Raw genomic sequence first — 23,816 nt, forward strand, 5'->3', positions numbered from 1 at the left:
GGACTATATACAAGGAGGTCCCTCAAAATAGATGTGAGAACAGTAATACCATAAATGATAACATTATTTATAGGGAATAAAGTGCCTTCTTCCTCTCTGCAGTTCAATTTCAATCTTCTGTGCACTCTGGAATCATAGACCTTCCCTGTGCATCCAGTGTTTGTGTTCATAACCAAGCCCCTGTTGTTGCCTTGGAGAACAAGTAAATAGTAACCTTTTTGGTCCATGTATCATTCATCCTTTTTGCTGGTCACTGTATCAGATGTGTGTTTCACTGATGACCCCCACCACTTCACATAATTATACCAGTTCATATAATTTCAGGGACTTCGGTTGTGGCAAATGCCAGTGGACAGATGACAATGCTGACAGCCTGTCAAAACTGTACATCAGTGATCCTAACAGTTGACTTCCCAACTCCAAACTGGTTTACAACCGATCAGAAGGGTCAAGTGTTGCCAGCTTCTAAAGGGCAATAACTAGTGCAGAAGCAGAGAGCATGGGTTTCTGAAATAAAGTGGGTTTGGCACTGGTGAGCTGGTGCAAGGTGCTTGCACAACTCCATGAAGATCTGCAGTCTTTGGTCATCATCCTAGCGTTCCACGACTATGTCATGATGTGATTCTCCCCCCCCCCCTTGCTGGTTCACCAGGACTAGAGGTGATGGTACACCCCTAGACATACCATTTCAATCCCAGCATCTGTGATGTCTCAGATATTTCTGGACTGATTCAATATAATATCTAACACTGCATTGCATGAATATTTACCCGACAAGCAGAAGAAGGAGCAGAACCACAACCTCATGGACTTGTTTTATGTCTTCCACAAAACTGGGCAGAAGGGAGAGGTAAGTAGCAGTTGCCATCACCAAATCTGTGAAAGTGACATTCAATACCAACAACGTGCAGCAAGGCAGTTCCCAGAACATCTCCTGTGACACACAGAACTTTGCTATATTACCTGTGAAATAATACTGCTACCACTGTATACCAAAAAGGGGAGGTGTAGACATGGGTACGCACCTGTGCACAAAATATACCCATGTCTGGTACAGCACTCCTTGTGGGGTACCCTCATTCAGGGTGGTCAACACTGATAAGCTCAGCAAATAATCAGTTAGCAATTTTCATATAGCTTTATCAGATAGCAAAGGGGGAAATCCTAGCTTAGATCTGGTCTCAGTATCTCACTCCCCAGGTCTGTACAAATTTGGCCAATGTGAAAGTCTACTATTCTTACACTCCAAAAAGCTATTTTAAAGAGGAAATAAATCCTTACACTAGTTAAATCACCCACTAGACAGAAACATCTAACTATAGTTCAGATAACATATGGACTAAATTCAAATTTAATTTAAAAATATTTCCCCCATTTTTGAACCATCAGCTAAATATTTTAAAAAATTAAAATCTCTATGATTACTTGAAAAATAGGGAAACATTTCATTTTAATCTCAATATTTTCCTTGGTTTTAATATTTTATGATTATTGTTGTCAGTAATAAGCTGTAACCTTGTTAACAAGATATAAGTCAGGATACGGGTTTTATTGGCTGTGTATATACACACACACACACACACAATAGGCCACAGTTCAAAACTTACCATAGACTGGTCTATACTAGGGAGTTATTTCGAAATAACCCCTCTTACTTTGAAATAACAAGGGGAGCATCCACACTACCAAGCCCGTTATTTTGAAATAACACTTTCTGCTTTCCATAAGGAATAATACTTATTTCAAAATAGTTTTTTTCTAAATAGTAGTAGTGTGGATACTCCACTGCTGCTATTTTGAAATAACTACTCCCCAGAGTCATTCAAAGTAATTACTCCCCAGTGCTTCCTGGGGCTCTAGGTTGAGGTCCATATTAGGGAGCCTGCCTTGGACTAATTTTGAGGCTTCCCTGGAGTGAGGACATTCTATTTTGAAATAGATATTTTGGGAGTGATTATTTCAAAATAAGTTATTTTGAAATAATTTCCTAGTGTAGACATGCCCTTACTGAAAAAGTCAGTCACGTGTCTAGAATGACTGTCAGGAACTCTGCTAAAAAGTTTGCTTGTATGAACTGACTGCTGAATAAAAAATTGTTAATAAGTAATATTTTAAATGAGTTGGTATAACATGACTAGAAAACACTTTAAATATTTCAGTCCTGTATCCTGGATATGCATCAGATTAAATAAAATATAACACAACATTTCAAACTTGTGCCCAATTCAGTTAAGAATATTTATTCAGGAGAGCACTTAAAATTATATGCTCAATTTTAATCAAATGAAATCAATAGGACTTAAATGCATCCTTGAAGTTGAGTTGGTGCTTAGGGACATCCTGAATAGGTATGGATTTAATAAGTGCTTTTGTCAATTGTGGCCTTTAAGCTTAGGTTAAATACATTTTCAGCTGCCTAACCATAAGCATCCTAGCTGGAAAATTGTCTTAAGCTTTATCTTGCAACTGTTTACTGTGGGTAGCTTTTTCCTACTAGATGGATTTCCACTGATCATTTTAATATGAAATTGTGATTATTTTCCCTCTCTTTTAAATCATCATGGTCAAGTTTTGTCTTCAGCCATCCAAAAAACTCAGGGATTAAATTTATTCCAGATGAGAACTGACTGAGCCACTTTCTCCCACTCAACTGTACACAATGTTTTTCTACTCTGAACAAGGAAATTGCAATACATTGTTTTGTTTCTTATATTCATGCTGCAAGAAATAGACTTCATTTCATTTAGACATTCTACATTGAAGTTTTGGTACATGTAGTACAAGGCTTTTATTTAATGAATGTTACAAAACTGCATGAATTACAAAAGTGTTTCATAATCAGGCAATTAGTTACCCTCCTTCTGATTTCACTCCCTCTCCTCCTTTTGTTAATGTTTCAGAGCAAAGTCCATTAAAATATGTGTCATTAGTTCCAGATACATACACCCTAGAGATCCTTAAGGTATGATTTTTTAGGCAAGAAAGGCTAATGGGGTGGTGATTATGGGTATCAGAGATATTCATCTATAAAAGCAAAGCTCTACAGTCTATATTTACTCTACTCCCCACTGTGGCTTTTCCAAATGGAAGAGTTTCTGACACAAGCTGTGGACTTGGTGGAGTACTTAGGAAAATGAAAACCTAAACTGCAGTTCTACTCTGAAGAAAAAAAAAATCACCGAATAACAATGGCACCCTCTTAATTGGCAAATCTGCTCCTTAAGATCACATCTGCTGATTTTGATGACAAAAGTTGAGCTCTTCCTGTTGTTCATTTCTGCTTACCATAGGGAGCCAGCACAGCAATAGGACAATAATCTAAATTATTTTCCTACTTAAGCATCATCACAGAGTTGTTTACTAAATTCAGTCCGAGTGGCAGCCAGCTAAATCCAGGCAAACCCATTGAAAACCACGTTTTGCACATGAATCACCAAGGCTGCATCTAGACTGGCAAGTTTTTATGCAAAAGCAACTGCTTTTGCGGAAAAACTTGCCAGCGGTCTACACTGGCTGCTTGAATTTGCGCAAGAACACTGACGATCTAATGTAAGATTGTCAGTGTTCTTACACAAATACTATGCTGCTCCCATTCGGGAAAAAGCCCTCTTGTGCAAATGTATTTGCACAAGAGGGCCAGTGTAGACAGCTAAACTGTTTTGCGCAAAAAAGCCCCGATGGCGAAAATGGCGATCGGGGCTTTCTCGCACAAAACCGCGTCTAGATTGGCATGGACGCTTTTCTGCAAAAAATACTTTTGTGCAAAAGCATCCATGCCAATCTAGATGCTCTTTTCCGCAAATGCTTTTAACGAAAAAACTTTTCCAGGTCCCAAATTAGATACAGGGGGTCATACAAAACACATTACATCTTTTTATTTACAGTGGTTTAAATTAATTATATTAATAGCACTGGTGTGAAATTATTCATACAACATCTGTTTGAGAATGTTTCTAGTATAGGAATTATTCAGTTCTTGTAATACAATTTGTTTCAATATTACAAACTGGGTATGAAAATCACTGTTCTACTAATCACTGTTTTACTATAGGTATTACTATAAAGTTAAGCCACTTGTTTCGACAGCCATTTTCATTGGAATATATTCGACTGCCTGTTTTAAATGGGAATTGCATCTTTTTCCCTAATCCTTTATATTAGTAATACAAAACTGGAAAGGACGACAGAATTCATGCAGAACATATAGCAGCAGGATGAACTATACACTGCATGAGCAGCATTTTTACTTGATGAATAGAGAAAATTTTCTACTGCACAAATATTAACTGCTAAAGTATTCAATAATGTAACCACTGAAAATAGAGTTTAAACCCTATTCCTTCAAATGACATTGAAACAAAAGCAAAGATGATGTAACAATGAATCTTTATCAGACTATGGTCTAATAGTTGTATGTTTTAATTTTTTGTCACATGCTATATTCATTCAAAGTAAATATTCAAAAAGGTCTTTATAAAGAAATTCAGAGGTTATAATTCTGTTTAAAACCTCAAAATAAAAGCAAACAAAAAATCCTGCAACATTTATCTGTATTCTAAACCAAACTTGTTCCTAGCAATCATCTTAAATTTCTCTGTTAAGCTAAAATAAATTATAACACTATTCACCCGGATGGCCTTCTGGTTCAGCCAGGCCATTTATGTCTTTAATTAAGTATGGATAGATAATGTCCTTTGTTCTTGTTCTGATGTGTTTGACACCTGCTGTCCTCATAATCAGGAAAATGAGCCAGGAAGTTCCAGCGAAGAGGCTTTTAGTCAAAAGTAACACCTGGGTCCCAGCCTGGGCCTACACTTTAATACAATTCTGAACAGAAAGCATAGCAGACAAAAAGCCAAACAAGTGGTGAGCTTTCAGCTTCAGATATATAGGTTCTGTAGAATCTACATTATTATATTTAAAACATGCAGGTCTTAAAATATAGATATTATATTTAAAGTATATTTGTTATATATTTAAAACATATATTCAATGGAGCCTATATTATATCTGCAAAAGCGGCAAGGAGTCCTGTGGCACCTTATAGACTAACTGAAGTGTAGGAGCATAAGCTTTCGTGGGCAAAGACCCACTTCGTCAGATGCATGTAGTGGAAATTTCCAGAGGCAGGTATAAATATGCAGGCCAGGATCAGGCTGGAGATGACGAGGTGGATCCAATCAAGGAGGATGAGGCCCACTTCTAGTAGCTGATCTGGAGGTGTGAATTCCAAGAGAGCAGAAGCTGCTTTTGTAGTTAGCAAGCCATTCACAGTCTTTGTTTAATCCTAAACTGATGGTGTCAAATTTGCAGATGAACTGTAGCTCAGCAGTTTCTCTGTGAAGTCTGGTCCTGAAGTTTTTTTGCTGCAGGATGGCTACCTTTAGATCTGCAATTGTGTGTTCAGGAAGATTGAAGTGTTCCCCTAGAGGTTTTTGTATGTTGCCATTCCTAATATCAGATTTGTGTCCATTGATTCTTTTACGTAGGGACTGTCCAGTTTGGCCTATGTATATAGCAGTGGGGCATTGTTGGCACATGATGGCATATATTACGTTGGTAGATGTGCAGGAGAACGTACCAGTGACAGTATGGCTGATCTGGTTAGGTCCTGTGATGGTGTTGCTGGTGTATATATGTGGGCAGAGTTGGCACCGAGGTTTGTTGCAAGGATTGGTTCCTGAGTTCAAGTTATTATGGTGCGGTGTGTAGTTGCTGGTGAGAATATGCTTCAGGTTGGCGGGTTGTCTGTGGGCAAGGACCAGCCTACCTCCCAAGGCCTGTGAAAGCGAGGGATCATTGTCCAGGATGGGTTGTAGATCACTAATGATGTGTTGGAGAGGTTTTAGCTGTGGACTGTAGGTGATGGCCAGTGGTGTTCTGTTGGTTTCTTTCTTGGGCTTGTCCCATAGCAGGAGGCTTCTGCGTACATGTCTGGCTCTGTCAATCTGTCTCCTCACTTCCTCGTGTGGGTATCGCAGTTTACAGAATGCTTGTTGAAGATCTTGTAGGTGTAGGTCTCTGTCTGAGGGTTTGGAGCATATGCGGTTGTACCTCAGTGCTTGGCTGTAAACAATGGATCGTGTGGTGTGTCCAGGATGGAAGCTGGAGGCATGCAGGTAAGTGTAGCGGCTGGTAGGTTTTCGGTATAGGGTGGTATTGATGTGACCGTCACTTATATTATATCTGAAGCTCAAAGCTCACCACTTGTTTGGCTTTTTGGCTGCTTTGCTTTTCTGTGAAGAACTGTATTACACATGTGACTTTTGAAAGATATTCCCATTGATGTCAATGGAATGATGATCAGGCCAGGGCTGGATTATGAAAGTGGCTTGGGGGGCTATATCCCAGGGCTCTGGGATGCAGCCACTAAAGGCCTTGCATGCTATATTGTTGTCCAGCTCTGCCTGGCAGGGGTAAAGGAGACAGCTCAGCACATTGCTGTTCCTCCTTGTGCCCCATCCCCCCAGACTGGAGCCACATTCCTGTGAGCACAGGGAAGCTCTCTGTCCCTGAGTTCACCTGCAGGCTTTTGCCCGACTGCACTTATTGGCTGGGAATTGTAGCCAATGGTAGTGCCTGCAAGTGCAGGGTGATACGCAACCACCTATCCCCTGCCACTCACCAATGCAGAACTGCATCAGATTAGTGACCCAATCCCCTGTCCCCTCCCACATTCTCCCTCCCTCCCACACCCCCAAGCACTTCCCACAATCTAACTCCTGCCCAGACCCCCACCCCATCCTCAGTGTGCTCCTGCACCCTACCTCCTGCCCACACCTTGCACGCCCACCTTCAGCCTGCTCCCTTAGAAGCCCCCTCCTCACACTGAACCCCTCATTTTTGCCCCCACCTCAGAGCTCACATGGAGTTCTAACTTCACTCTGAACAGTTCAGGGTTTAAGAGTGACTTTAACCCACTGATACAGTTCCAAGGAAGTCACAGAGACAGAAATACAAAGGGCTAACAGAGACTCAATATAAACACCAATTCACAAAACAGAGTAATAATATTTAGCACCTTTTCAAAGCAATTTACCAATGCTAATAGTCTTTATAATGTTCTTCGCTGGACAGTAACCAAGATCCCCACTTCGGAGGGGAGAAATGGGGGCAGAAAGATATGGTGAGTTACACAAAGTCACAGAGAAGGTTCACAGGGAGAACCAGGTTTAGTACTTGGGATTTCCTGGCTCACAATTCTGTTATCTTCCCTGTGTAGCCTGTCTTTCTACATAGTTGAAAGTTTGTAGAACATACTTAAAGGCATAATGTGAAGCATACACATTTTAACAACAACAAAAAACATTTTCATTATTCGGCTTTTACATTTTTTTCCTGATTTTTGCTGCAGCCACTCTTCTAATCTGCCCGAGGGAACGTCAATCAATATTTATTCCCCAACCACTCACCCATAAGTGCCAAAGAACTGCATTGATGCTAGCACTGTATGCAGAGATATCTATCACAGATCTCATCACTATTCTCCATCATCAGGTTGACCACTTGTATGGATTTTTCTGATGGCTGATTACAGTTAAAATACCACAGTTTTTATATGATGTGATGTGCTAAAAGAATCATCCACTTTGTGCACCTTCTCTGTCAGTTCTAAACAGAACACTATCCTGGTGTGTAAAATGCTCCAGATACTCCAGGTGAAAATGTGGCTTCTGTTTGCCAAGCTTTTCAGATTCCCTCAGTGAAGTGTGATTGCTTGAGAGATCTGTTGTAATACTACAGTGCCACCATCTGGTTAAAGCCAAATATCTGAACTTGCATGTAGTAAAGGGGGAAAATAACCTCTCTCTGATCTTCAAACTAATCAGCAAAGCACTGCCTATAATATAGAGTGGATTGGAACAGAGGAAACAGAATTATTCATGAGGAAACAGAATTTTTAAAAGTGAGTGAAATATCTCTATTTGCTCATTCTCCCTATTTCAAAGGTACCCATGAGACTGTGCACTCTTACACAGATAGATTTTCCATTTCTTGCCTCCAAAGAACAATCAAAAATACTTTGCATTCTTAATTATTCCTTAAAATATGAATCTTCTTAAAATTGTGCTATTTGTTTGTGAAAGCACTAGTGAAACAACAACTCTGAGCAACCACATCACAATATACTCTCATTCTAACATCAGTCAAGTAAAGCCCATTGTGACAATGATGGACTGCCTTCTACTGGTGTTAATGAGCACCTTATCTTACATGTATCATTTAAAATCTGACATTTTTACAATAATATTTTAAACTAAAGACAAATGTAATATATTAATTGACAATAGATGACGCATTCTTTTGAAATATTATCAAAATGATTTGTGCCATTCTTTGTTGGAGCCAAATATGCTGCTTTGCTTCAGAAATGTTTGAGACTGTACCCAGGAAGCAGAGTTGGTGGTATCAAGACAATCAAAATTGGATTTGTTACAGACAAAAAGGGGCATTATTTCCAATACCCAAACTTAGATAGGTTGAATATGATTTGAACAACTGAGAATAGGCAAAACTGGGTTCTTTTCCATTCAGCTTATCAAGTTACCATACAAGGCTTGTTGTGAGGAAATGATGTTGCAAGCACGTACCATCACTTGCTTCTGCACCATCACTATAAGCCCCAATCTTAAATCAAAAGCAGTTTTGGTTGCCTAAACTGATTTCTGGGGAGTGAAAATTAGTGGTGGTTTCCTGAAAGAAAGCAACAAATCAAAGGGCAGTTCTTCGTATTTTCATGTGTTACGTGAGTAGTGTTTAGAATTCAGAGAGGGGAAAGCTTGTGTACAATGTTGTCTCTGTGAGAAACACAGTTTGTAAAATAAACTTTGGAAGGCTAAGCCAGAAAGCTATCAGCTATAAAGAATCATAAGTAAAGAGGAGGAGGATTATTCTTTTTGGTGGGAAAAAAAGATGGGCAGTTGGCAGGGAACTGAGACTTAGCATTTTAACTTAACATGAAATTGTATGGAATGAAAAGGTAGAGAATTAAAAAAAAAAGGATTCTCCTTATTCTTCAAGGTATAAAGGGTAGGCTAAAATTTAAGAGAGACCGAAAAAGGCATTTATTTAGATTTATAGAATAAAATAATTTTTGTCATGAGCTTCAGGTGCATTTGCCATTAGTCAAAAATGCATTACAAAACCTGACATTTCTTTATGCACATTATGTGAAATAAGACACATATACTTATTTCACATATTAATTGCTACTCACTGATAAGTTTAGCACAAGTTCCACACAAAAGTTAGCCCTAAGATACAGATGGTTATGATGTACTAGTATTTAACCCAGTCAAAAGATGTTTTTCTAGCCACCGTAATTTACAGTTATGGTAATGAACATGTATTGACACACATTCAAGATATTTAAATCCCCCGCGGATTTGCAATTCCGAAGTGTCTCATTAGCATCCCTTTTCCGGAAAGGGATGCCAATGTAGACACAGCCTAAGTGTTTAAGTTAGGTGCATTGAGGGCTGGAGGGCAGTTCTCCTGCCAGCGCTTCCTGGGCCTGGGGGAGTAATGCAGACCTCCTTGTGGCACTCTATGGATCCAGCCTGGAGGTGGCAGGGGCCATGCAGCAGTCAGCAGCTGCTCCGCAGGGCAGGCTACAGTGTCAGCTGATGCCAGCCAGTTCTTCCTGCTGGAGTGCTTGCTTCCCTCCTGTGGTCATTCCACAGTATAACTCCCTCCTGCCAGACCCATCCCTTTCCATTTAATAAGAAACAATTGAATTCCAAGTACATCCCATTGTTATGGCAAAACCAAACCCTGATCTTGTTTTAAGTAGGATAAGGGGAAGCTGCATACCAGATTGGGTGGGGCCAGCTCTGATTAAATGGATTCACAGAGACAGAAGCACATTTCTAACAAACTATTTTCACAGTTTTCATGTTTATCTGAACTAGATGAGGTATGGAGGCCTCTTCCGGTCCTACCTTGATGATTCTATGATAATATAAATACAGAACTGGGGCACCTCCTATTCCACTGGGTTAATTCTGAAGCGGTATCAAATCACAAATTGATGCCTTACTTGCTGCTTCTAGATTTATTCATCTCACTGAATATGTGTTCTAGACTATTTCTCCCTACACATACACATGTATTATTGCAAGCTGAATCCCATTTTGTTTTCTGCCCACATGTCTAGCATTCCTGGGTTCTTTTGAATCTTTCACTGCAACTAATATTAGTCATAAAATCTCCAAACTAGGAGGTTTTATAGAAGCTGTCTCTCTTTCTTATTCCTCAGCTAAGGATTTGAGCTCTAAGAGCAGATATTAGTACTCACCTCTTTGGCAGTCCTGTTAAACATATTCACCCAACTTAATTCATTGTCATTAATCAATATGCTTTGTTTTTTGTTCTTCAGGCAGTTTTTATCAATGCTCAGATCCCATTCAACGCAGACTACTGCTTTAAGCAATATTTTGGGACTTATGTATTGTACTGAGTCTACTCCCTGATTTCTATTCTCTCCTACTCCTCTCTGAATAAGTTGGAGAAAATAATTAGACCACAGGTTATTCCTCAGATAAGCAAGGCCCAGCTGCATATCAATAAGTGTTTATTACCATAAAAGGAAGCTGTGACGGGGTAAAGCAACCCCGTCACTCGCAAGCACCCGATGCCGCAGGCGCCGGCGGAGAGCCGCCAGGTTAGCTCCAGTTGCGCTGCCAGACGCGGGAGACGGGGCGGTAACGCGTCATCAAGATGCGCCTGGGGAAGCCAGGGAGGTCACCGGCGTGACGTGTAGGTGTCAGGCGGGGCACCCGGAAGTGGTGGAAGGAGCGCCAACGTGGAGTATATAAGAGTGCCCAAAGGAGGGAGCGGGGGAGAAGCAGGAAAGGTAATCGGGACCGAAGGGAAGGGAGAGCGCAAGGAAGGAAGAGCCGGTGGGGAAGGGCAGACTGCCCAACCCACACTGAGGGCTACGGGCAAAGGGTAATAGCCCAACAGCGGGGTGGCATAGGCCCAGGGTAGGGTCGCGGAGCCTGAGAGCGAGTGCATTTAGGGGGAACTCCCCCCGCTTGCTACCATCGGGAGCGGAGCTCCCAGTGTCAGGACCCTGGGCTGGGGTTTGGAGTGAGGGCGGGCCTGGACCCCTACCCCGCCCGTGGAGGGCGATAGTCGCGTGGCTGACGTCACAAGCATTGTTGTACAAAGTGAACCTGTGACAGAAGCAACACTCAAAGGACAGAGGGCTCAGGGAGACAGCCATATAGTTGTATGTGAAAGACTGGAGGCAGCAGCCTGAGAACCAGTTGTAGAGGTACAGGCAGGTAGGAAACAGCCTGAGGGCAGGACAGGAAATATCAGTATCTTAACAGTATAGAAGAATACAAGGAGAGTGATATGGGCCATTACATCCCAGTGTTCATCTCTGGTGACAACCTTGCTCAAAGAGCTCAGTCTACAAGAAGCAACTCTGTCTAACTGGTACAGTTCTTGGCAGCAATCTCTTCTACTGGGTTCCGTTTCTGGGGGTCAGCTGTCATGTGAGGTAGGGGGAACCTGGACTCTCCCACACCACAGGGTTTTGCTCAAAGGTCATGGGAGGCTGATCTGGCTTTGCCCATTCATGTCAGCCTCACTTTGGCTTGCCTGGGTCACTTCTTATCTCCCTCTTTACTGCAGACAGCTGTCATCTATCCCTGGGGAGTGCAGCTTTCTGAACTTCCTACCATAGTCTCAGTCTTCAGGAGATGCATCTCCCCCTTCTCCTTTCCCTGACTGGGTGTGAGATAGGTCTGGTATTTCCCTGGAGTTCCCAGAGCACATCCTTTTTGCCAACCCTTACTGAGTTGTCTGGATGCCTTTTAAACACAGCCTCCAACTTCATCACACTCAGTATGAGCAGAGGAATGAGACTTCCTGTGCCCAGAGTGGCTCCTTAACCCTGCTCTGTCCATTGATAGTATTAAATCTAAAAATGAATTCCAGTTCAGCTGTCTCCCTTTGTAATCGGGTTTTAATTTTTATTTTATTTATTTTATTTTTTTGTAGAAGGATGGCTACTTATATTACATAAGACAGTTGTAAGGTATTTGTACACCTTCCAGTCTGCTATCTCTAGTAAAGAATTTTCTTACCAGAAGTTGCTCTGCTTGCACACCAAGGAAATCAGTTAGCAGCCAACATGGGGTGCAAGCCTGGTCTTTTAGGTTATATCTACACTGCGGTGCTGGTTTGGGATACAATAGGTATCCCAAAATAGCTATCCCGCATCTTAACAGCAAGCCCGTTATTTTGAAATACAACAGTCTCACTGTTCTGACATCTCTGTAAAACTCATTCCATGAAAAGTAAGGGACATTTTGGAATAGCAGGTTATTTCAAAATATGGCGCTGTGTAGATAATGCCAAATTATGAAATAAGCTATTTTGAAATTGACTGAAAATAAGCTATGCTATTTGCATAACACAAATTGAGTACTGGTAGCTTATTTCAAGCTATGGGTGCAGTATAGATGCACCTTTACAAATAATCAGCTGAAGCATATTCAACATGAGAGTGTGCTAGCTTCACTGAACAAGTTGTGTGTTCCTGATGGAGATTTCTTATTGATAGGAATTTTGAAGAGAAAAGTAAAATGGGAAATTTCTGAATTTTCTTAGAGCTTGCTGTTCTTAGACTGGATTTGGAGAGTTAAAAGCTTTGTGGAAATTTCTCCCCGGCCTCCCAAACTTAGGCCCATATCCTGACATTTGTTCTCTACACTTGTATTCCTGGCCCATACAGAACAGGTTTGTATTTCAGGCCTTATTACTTAATGTAAAACATCTGCTATGTATGGCGCAAAATAAATAAAATCTTTTTTAAAAGCTTGATATTTTGGTGAGATTCTTTGACAGTTTAATTACAACTGAATTTGATTATTCGGAGAGGCTACACGTTAGTGGTTAACAATCTCTGTTCACCACAGGACAATAAGGATAGCATATGTGGTGTCAAGAGACCTTCTGACCTCCACCAATCAAAGGTCACAATCTGACTCACTTCACAGAAGTGAAGCATTCAGGAGCCAGGTTGTGTGTACGGTGTATATTTGTCATCATGTTCAGTGAGAAAGATATGACAACAAATAGCTGGTCGAAAGCTGTCAGGATCAGACTAAGCTTGATAGATTGCCCTAGGTTGTTTTAGTGATTCCAGTAGCAGAATTCACCCTGATATCAGATTGTATTGTAGTTAACTAGTGCACATCACTCTAGAAATGTATTCCTTCACTAATTGCTTCTTTGACCTTCTTCTTAACCAAACACTTTGATTAGAAAAATGTTCCATCATATCATTCTTTATGGCAATATAACAGCTGTCAAGTAAGAGATTTGTAAAATTATAGATTTGTAAAATTATAGTGCTACATTGTCCTGCATTTTGCTTCAACTACCCCAGACTAACACGGCTACATTTCTATCACTAAAATTATAGAGGCACCCCCAATGAGACCATAATTAAGACTGCATTGGATTTTCCATTTAAAGTAGGGTTAAATCCATTAATTCAAATAAAAATAAAAAGTCATTCTCAAAAGAGGATGCATCTGACGAAGTGGGTCTTTGCCCACGAAAGCTTATGCTCCTACACTTCAGTTAGTCTATAAGGTGCCACAGGACTCCTCGTCGCTTTCTCAAAAGAGGAAACACTTACCTAAATACTTTGCTCACTATTTTTAGAATTGTTTTGGTGGGATAGGAAATGATTCTATAAAAATCTGCAGTTTTTAAAATTTCCAAAGAAATTTTAATATTTTATACCTATAGACAGGCAAACAAAAATATATGTTATGAGGAGGCTGTACCAATTTTTAAGTGGGATGACTAGCTTGCCTTTCAGGAAACTGAAATCCCAATTCTTGCATTTTAAATAAGGAAAACACTTTCAAAAAGGAGGCCCAGTTGCTATTTACTTGGAATTCTGGAATAACTTGCCCTCAGTAACCTGTTCATCATTAAAACACCAAATGAACCTAATAGCATAAAACTTGGGTGCCAAAAAGTAGTGAAAGTTGTGCAATGTGTACAATGGAAATGAGGGACGTAGAGAGCCACTTGAAGCTCTTTAATCCTGAATTGCCTGGTCCCTTATAGGTAAAGCTGCACAAAGGGTTTTTTTTCCCCCCTAAATATGTTACACCAAACTTTGTTAAATATGAAACCATTTCTCTTTGCTTTTCTACTTTCTCAACTCAATTTTTTTCCATTCTCCCTATGTTTATTTTTCTCTGGGATAGAAAAGAAAACTCTATATCAAAGTTTTCTACCCATCTTCCCCCTTTCATTTTAGTGCATTCATTTTTCCTATATCTACCCTTTTCCCACAGCCATTTTATCAACCCTTCACTGAAACCTCAGATTTATGTTTTAAAACTGTATATAGTTTTATGGTAAAAGTTTCATCTTATTGTAACTGGAGTGAAAACTATGCATTTGAGTGAGACTTCAAGACTTCTAACATGGGCTATATAGATTGTTATTTTGAAAGTAAAAGGGCCTTTCTGGTAGAAGAGAGCATCTTGTATTTAAATATCATGATTATATGGTAAAACATGTGATCTGAAGTTAATCTATACGTGGATCTTAGCTAACCTGGTGATTTCCTTTAAATTTTTTACATTGATTAAAAAGGCACTTAAGTAACTTTATCTGTAAAAGTAGCATACTGCGTGCAGGCATATAATTGTAAGATACAGCTTTTTTTTAAATCCTGAAATCATATATATCATGAAATCATTTACAGTTCTGGGCCCCCCACTATAGAAAGGATGTGGACACATTGGAGAGGGTCCAGCGGCGGGTGACCAAAATGATTGGGGGGCTGGAGCGCATGACCTATGAGGAGAGACTGAGGGTAGGCCTACACTACAAAGTTAATTCGAACTAACGGACATTAGTTCAAATTAACTTTGATAGGCGCTACACACGCGCTCCGCTAGTTCGAACTTAATTCGAACTAGCAGAGTGCTTAGTTCGAACTAGGTAAACCTCATTCTACGAGGACTAAGCCTAGTTCGAACTTACTAGTTCGAATTAAGGGGTGTGTAGCCCCTTAATTCGAACTAGTGGGAGGCTAGCCCTCCCCAGCTTTCCCTGGTGGCCACTCTGGGCACCACCAGGGAAACTCTATTGCCCCCCCTCCCGGCCCCGGACCTCTTAAAGGGGCATGGGCTGGCTACGATGCCCGTGCCAGGTGCAAGCCTGCCAGCACCCAGCGAGCAGACCCTGCACCTGGCACGGCTCGAGCCAGCCACCCGATGCCCCCCAGCCCTCCCCCTCTTCCCGGGACCAGGCTGGCGGCTCCCAGGAGCTTGCCTGGGACCGCAAGATGCGGGCACCCGCCTGGGCTAGTGCGGACATCGTGGAACTCGTCCACAACCTCTGCACTAGGCACAGGAAAGTGGCCGTCTAGGGCAGGAGAGCTGCCAGCCTGGCCACCCAGGAGCAGGTGTGCATGAAAATCAAGGTGGTCCACTGAGACCCCCGACCCTGAGCTTACAATGGCCATACTGGGTCAGACCAAAGGTCCATCTAGCCCAGTAGCCTGTCTGCCGACAGTGGCCAACCCTAGGGACCCTGGAGGGGATGGACCGACGACAGTGACCAGGCCATTTGTCTCGTGCCATCCCTCTCCAGCCTTCCACAAACTTTGGGCAGGCACACCACTCCTACCCCCTGGCTAATACCACTCCATTGACCCAACCTCCATGACTTTATCTCACTTCTCTTTAAACTCTGTTCTAGTTCTAGCCTTCACAGCCTCCTGCAGCAAGGAGTTCCACAGGTTGACCCTTTGCTTTGTGAAGAACAACTTTCTGTTACTAGTTTGAAGCCTGCTACCCATTCCTTTCCTTTGGTGTCCTCTAGTCCTTCTAGTATGGGAACTAATGAAGAACTTTTCTTTATGCACCCTCTCCACCCCACTCATGCTTTTATAGACCTCTATCATATCCCCCCTCCATCTCCTCTTTTCTAAGCTGAAAAGTCCCAGTCTTTTTAGCCTCTCTTCATATGGGACCTGTTCCAAACCCCTGATCATTTTAGTTGCCCTCCCCTCTCCCACCCTCTCTCTTCCCCTCTACCATCTCCTTTTCCCAGTCTCCCCCAGTTTTGTTCAATAAAGAGAGATTCTATTTTTGAACACAATTGTTCTTTATTTAGTACATCAGGAAGGGGGGCTAGGGAGGGGTAAGTGGAAGGAGGTGAGAGAGGACTGGGGTACGAGCCCCCGATGGGGAGGACTGGGCTGGCTCTGCGGGCTTCTGGGGGTGGAAGCTCTCCTGCAGCCCCCCAATTGTCCCCTCTCCCCAGATGGCAGCCTGCGGCAAGTGCAGCCGGTCTGATGGCCGAGTGCTGTGATGTGCCCATTGTGGGTACTCCGGGCAATCCAAGCCAAGACTGCTTTGCAAGCGGGGCACCCCTGAGAACTGTCTGTCCGGGGTGGGGGTCGGGTCCCTTTAAGCACAGCCCTCGGCTAGCCTGAGGCAGCAGCTCCACACTCTAAGTCCTCATCTGATGCCCTGCTGGCACTGCTTCCGGCCATCCTTAACCCCAGTTCAGGGTCCACTTAATGTGGACATGCTAGTTCAAATTAGCAAAACGCTAATTCGAACTAGTTTTTTAGTCTGGATCCGTTAGTTCGAATTAGCTTAGTTCGAATTAACTAATTTGAACTAAGTTAGTTCGAATTAGCTCTGTAGTGTAGACATACCCTGAGGGATTTGAGTTTATAGTCTGCAGAAGCGAAGAGTTAGGGGGATTTGATAGCAGCCTTCAACTTCCTGAAGGGAGGTTCCAAAGAGAATGGAGAAAGGCTGTTCACAGTAGTGACATATGCCAGAACAAGGAGCAATGGTCTCAAGCTACAGTGGGGGAGGTCTAGGTTGGATATTAGGAAAAACTATTTCACTAGGAGGGTGGTGAAGCACTGGAATGGGTTACCTAGGGAGGTGGTGGAATCTCCAATACCTAGAGGTTTTTAAGTCTCAGCTTGACAAAGCCCTGGCTGGGTTGATTTAGTTGGGATTGGCCCTGCCTTGGGTAGGGGGCTGGACTTCATGACCTCCTGAGGTCTCTTCCAGCTCTATGATAACATATTTTCTGATGCTTTATGTTTTTCTTTAAGCTTTGTCAAACTTTGTAGTCATGCGAAACTGTATATATAAACAGCACAAGCAAAGCACATTTCTGAGATTCAGCTCTGCAGAATGCATATATCTCTTCAGAAGAGAGGCCTTAAATGATTGTAATGTGTACTACAGGGCATTTCATGGGATACCAAGTGGACCTAGCTGTACCCTGTAAGAGTCATATGAATCTTATAAAGCTTTTGTAAGTGCTGACCCATGCCACTGTGCAATTCCATGTGTGTTGTGGTTGTCTTGTAATCCCATTCACAGTGAAGAAAGCTTTTTAGCAACTCTGTTCTTGAGCCACTAGGGATTGTTTTATTAATTTCCTCTGTGCAAAATGTTTACCTTTGTGCAATGCAATCACCGATTGCTTTCTCAGCTCAAGGAACCTTTTGCAATTTTAATGAAGAAGCTCTTTATAGGTTCTTACTGTGTCAGTTCATTAATCTCAAAAAAGAAAAAAAAAGTAACAATTTTGATTATTTCCCTTTGTGATAATTACTGGGATGCTACTTCGGTTGCTCTTATAGTTATACAGTTAAAGTCAAGCTGCAGACAAGAGTCTATAATATTGCTGTTATGTGTGCAGGATATGTACATTTACACTTATATTTACATATCATGTGCATAAAATGTGAAAAGTACACAACAAAGGTTCCTATTCAGTGGAGACTTCCACTCATACTTAGTTTTACACATAATTAATCTTACTGAAGTCACACATGGTACAAAACATTTAAAATCCTAAATTCACCGCTATAAATCTATTATACCTTCAAATTGTTCTATGGGACTAGAACTGGCATAAAGTCAAGTGCACATGCACACTTTTTTGCTGGACCAGGTCCTAAAACATAAATTAAACATAATTAATATTTTCCCATTAAAAATGCCATTTATTTCAGTATTTCAGAAGTGTTCACTGCATTTGGAAGCATCTAAAGGTATATCACTTGTATTTATTGAACTCTTAACTTTATCCATTCATAAATCAAGTAGGAAGAGAAGGAAGAAGGGATTGTATAAAGTTCTTCATTATACACTATGGGTACGTCTAGACTACAGGCTTTTGTCAACAGAAGTTTTGTCAACAGATACTGTCGACAAAGCTTCTGTCGACAAAGAATGTCTAGACTACAGCCAGTTCTGTCGACAAAGCAAGCTGCTTTGTCGACAAAACCCTGTAGTCTAGACACAACCCTAGATGCAACAACACCTTCTGTCGACAGAACTCTGTCGACAAAAGGCGTTATGCCTCGTAAAATGAGGTTTACCAACGTCGACAAAACTGCTGAGTTCTGCCGACATTATGTCGACAGAACTCAGCGGTAGTGTAGATGCAGGTGTAGTTTTGTCGACAAAACTCTGTAGTCTAGACACACCCTATGGTTGTAGCCAGTGCCCCATATAACATTTTCCATCCATGTGCAGAATACATTTTGTTATGTGAATCAAGGCATGTGTGGATGTGCACGGTTATGGGAGCTGTCTAATCAGCAGGGCAGCCTTTGAATTTCACCTAGGAGGCCATTTCAAGTGCTCAGCTTACAGGGAACACGGGTTGTAGCCATGTTGGTCCAAGGATATTAGAGAGACAAAGTAGATAAGGTAATACCTGTTATTGAACCAACTTCTCCTAGTGAGAGAGACATGCTTTTAAGCTTAAACACAGTTTTTCTACAGATTGATAGTCCTTCAGTAAGAGTGTTGTGGCCAAATAGAGTGGGCCTGCATGGGTTCCCTTTTTTGTGTATTTTGGGAAGCATGTATAATAGGCCTAAGCAAAATACCCTTCATGGTCTGGCAGGGAACCTCAGGCAGACTCCCTGCCCATCTCCTCTCCCCCTTCCTTCCCCCCCGCATGATGCTGAGAAAAGCTACAGTAGGGCTCTGTTTGAACAGCTGAGACCCTGGGGGAGCAGGGAGAGGCTTCATGAATTGCTCCTGCCCCCAGCACATGGCTAGCACAACAAAATGAGAGATTTAATTATTTTTAATGGAAATGGAATGAAAATTTCACCAACAAAGCAGATAAAGATAAACATAGAGGGGATTTTCCCTTTTCCAAGGAATTTTTAGTGACCATGATCACCGAGGATAAAAAAAAATTGTATAACTACAATAAACCTGACTGTTGTAACTATGGACCTATTCTTATGCACATGTAGCTTGTTCATCTTTAAGTACTAAAGTATTAATTTTCTTTGGTCTTCTATTTTCATGTAAAAGTGCTTTTTTAGAAAGACTGGAGCTAGAAAGCAAATTATGCCATCATTTCACCATGTTTCAATTCTTCATATGTAAATTTCATTAAAACAGATATTTTTCTACTTTTTATAGTGATTACATTTTCATTACAACATACTACCTTCTTATCAAAAAACACAAAAGATTCCATCTATTCAGTGAGGGAACATTTTATGTGATACTAAGATGTAGCGATCACTTCTTCTATAACAGCCCAAGAATTATTCTTAATATGACACCAGAATTGTCTTAATATTAAAATGTATGGTCATGGACAATACACTGAAGACTCATTGCTTTAATGGTCATTTCACTGTATTGTGTTACCAAGGACTCTTCATTTACATAAATAACTGCCTGTAGTTTTCTTAAATATTATCTCAATATAAAATCTAACCCTTGGTAGAAATAAAATTCATAATCTTGTAGGATGAAGAATACATGATTAATAATTGTCTTTTGATGTGTAAATTGTTAAGAATTTACAACTACGGTTTATATGGTAGTCATTAAAATTACACTAACCTTGTTTAAGGTGAAAAGATTAGAAGAGAAATTTATTCAAAGATTGAATCACTGTATTACACTGAAAAAAAGTGATATTTAGAATCTACACAGTGCTATCTGTATGCATGATGCTTTCCAATGTGTTAAAGATTCCTTTATATCTAAGGGTCTGATCCAACTTCCCCTAAAATCAATGGGAGTCTTTTTCTTTACTTTGAGACAAGATTGATAGATATATAATATAAAATTGGATATAGCAGAGAAAAGGATAATTAAGTTTGCTACATTTAACCAGTGTATTATGGCAATGCCCCAAATCCAAGTTTTAATTTAAAAAAAAAACCCTGTCACAGCACACTAAATTGTTCTGTGAGACTCAGAAGTGTGACATAAGTAGTTCAGAGCTAGTTTTTGTGCTCTGGCTGCAGCCCACTCCACAGCTATGAGGCCCTAGGAAGCTCTCCTCCCTGGTTCCTGTCCCTTTTCCTAGCTCTCTGCCTTTTTGTACACACGCTTGTGCATACACAGATAACATACACACAGCATACACATTCCCATTAGGATGCAGCAAATAACAAGTACACAGAAGTAAATATCATATTTCTAATGGTTTTTCAGTATCGATAGTCCCAGTGTCCGACTCTTAAAACAGAACCAGCACAACCTGGTCTCTGATTGTGTTCGCCATGGCATCACAGTATAAAGCAAGAACAGATTTTATTTTCAAATGTGTCCAACCTCTACCCATCTGCTAAAGTTTTCAACAAGGTTGCCAAACAGTTCTCAACATAATGGTTTTAGGACATGGACACTTTATTACTATGAATTGGACTGAGAAAACAATCCACTAACAGCTCTTGGATACTAACAACTTCCAGTAACTACCAGTTAGAGTTAAATTTCAATTAATAATCCCAAAGGGTATGTCTACACTATGGAGAAGATTGACCCTCTGGAGGTCGGCCTTCTAGCATTCGATTGAGCAGATCTTGGGTAGACCCCCCCCCCCCCAAATCAAATACTGAGGGCAGTCCCCGCTGGCATCCTGTACTCCTTATTCTGTGAGGAATATGGGAAGCCGACAGGAGAGTGTGCTCCCGTCAGCCTCCCACAGTGTGGACGTTGCAGTATCTCAGCTTAAGACAAGCCAAATCCAGCTATGCATTTTGTGTAGCTGGATGGTGTACCTTAAGCCGACCTGCCTGGGCTAGTGTAGACCAGGCCAAAGTAAAAAACCTCTATATCACACTAACAACCTACTGAGGTATCCAGTTCTCCATATTAGCATTTCTTCAATGGATAAGACATCAATAACTCCTTCAATAGAAAATACCTTGGTTGTAACTGTAGACTACAGCAGTTCTATACTCTGTGGACTGAGTATTTACACATAGTGTTTTGATTAAATCAAAAGAGGCTTTAGTATCAAATCAGTTAAGATTTAAGTATGTTTATTTGACATGTGTACTTAATAATTTGCATATTAACATGTTGACACATTAACACAAGAAATTCGGAGTTGGATTTTTAACTTAGCTAGAGTAATTCAGAGCTCTACATAGGTTCATTTTCTTCAATTGGTTAAATGTTAAGTAGGATGTGAAACTACAGAAATTGGTTACCTAGACCTTTAATCAGTTTTGAGATATGAATATTGGCTCTGTGGAGATGTCAGCTGCAGTGGAATCCATTTAAATCATACACTGGTGAACAAAATCAGTTCATTAATCCTTCCTGACAGATTAATTTCATTCTATTTCTAAGATGTCAGAACATGGAACAAATAATCAGAAACATTTAAATCAAATACACCAAATCAAGACTAATTGAATATGTTTCATGTATGTCAATAACTAGATCAATTTTTCAAAACTTAATAGGAAGGCTTATTAAACTATAAAAAATATACCCTCATTGGTCTTGAAGGGCAGGAAAAAGGTTGACACCGCAATTTTACTTTTAGTAAAATGTATTCCTGAAAAGTGACAATGTTCATAATATAGCCGTGCACACAGTCCAATACACACACATAAATCATTCATATTATAGAAATATATAATACCATCTACATACCTTATATGAAAGAAAGGGATTTTTGTACTGATATTGGTATTCCATAAATTAAGTGCTTCTGAATATACACATTCTATTTAAATATCTTGTATCATGGAATTGGATGGGAGGGGGAGACATATATTTATCCCTTAACTATTATTTCAGCTAAATATACTTTGTCTGTCTAAGCAAATGTGGCCAGATATTAAGTTACACTGAAGATCAACGGCCAATAGAAAGCAGAATAGAACATAAATTTACAAATGGCTAATTTTGAACTTTGGATTTGATGTAATAATTCTTCTGGTACTGACTCACTGTAGGCAAATGGAAATAAAGAACGTATTCTAAGAGGCTGGCTAAGACAGGGACATTTTCTAAAATACTCCCACATTGTTTATTCTCCAAGTCTACCAGTACTACCAATGTTGAGATGGATTGCCAGCCATTGAAGACATTAGACTAGGTCTGAGCAGAGCTTGATGACACAGTCATACAAAAGCCCATAGCAGCGGGTGATTCTTCTAAAGCAGAAGAGTTGCTACCATGCATGGAGTTGGACTAGTATGAGCAGAAGTGAAAATTTGGTAGAAATATTATCAAATACACAGATTAAATTAATCTCTATGCTGATACCCAACCAAACTCTTTTATACTGCTGAAATTGTCTTGCTGTAGCATTTAACTGGAACTCATGTAGCACTGCTGACTTTGACTCCAGTATAGTAGGTCCAAGTAATCTCACCCTGAAGAAATGCTCAATTTAAATTAATCAAGTAATCTCTTGATTTGTAATGACTGATTTCAGATTACTGTTCCTTCTATAGCAACCCAATAGCTTTCCAAAAGTTCTTGTGTTTTTAAATCCGAAGAAGCCTTCCTAATTCAAATGGGCTTTTTAAAAAAGGAAAATCAAACAACTTTGTGATTTCATTCCTGCTTCACTTCACATATTTGTCTTTAAGGAATGGAGACCTTATTGAAACATCTTACCAGCAATACCAATTTTAGCAGAAAATAACACTATACATTTTATACTGGGTTATGGTTTGCAATCTAATCTTTGTGTCCTTTAATTGACAATGCAAAGTTCTGGATTGCACATTTCACCTTGTTTTGCACTTCATTCACTTATATCAATCAAATTGTATTACATTATGTGAAGTAATTTAAGGCAGCATTGAAACTGAACAGACAAAAGAGGCAATAATGCAACGTAACCTGTCACAGTTTCTAATTTATGGGTATAATAATAACGAACACTTGAATACTGACTTCTATTTGAGGATCTCAGTGGGTTTCAGAAATGAATGAATGCATCCTGATAACCACCATTTTAAATAGAAACTATCTCTGAAAACTGAGGGATAGAGTCAAAATTCAATAAGAAATCGGACACACAACCATGATGAGAACCTAGAGAACTTTGGTCTCAGTCTAGAGCCCTAACTAGATGAACGTCTCTTCACAAATTCTGATGTTTGTTTTGCGGGATAATTACAACATCCATGTAATGCTTCTAAGCTTGAGGTACTGATTTGTACTCTACATTTAAGACCAGTGTTATCACTTTTTATCTGGGAATATACAGTATACAGAAACACACCCCATGCATGTACACAAACACTGATAAAAAGAAGTATATGAACATTCATCTCTAATATCTAAAATTATGTTTTCTTCATTTTTAAAGACATTTTTATATAGCTGAACAGATTTGGGGTTAATGACATTTCGTGTTCATGGTGATATTGCATAGTATCAGCTATATTACAGTACAGCCCTGACATTGTTCTATTTTTTTCAACTTGTTGCAACTTACATAGCATACTGCAGATTTTGATGGAGCATCACATGAAAGTACTCTGG

The sequence above is a fragment of the Pelodiscus sinensis genome, chromosome 1, assembly GCF_049634645.1.
Source record: "Pelodiscus sinensis isolate JC-2024 chromosome 1, ASM4963464v1, whole genome shotgun sequence".
In the NCBI taxonomy this organism is placed as follows: Eukaryota; Metazoa; Chordata; order Testudines; family Trionychidae; genus Pelodiscus; species Pelodiscus sinensis.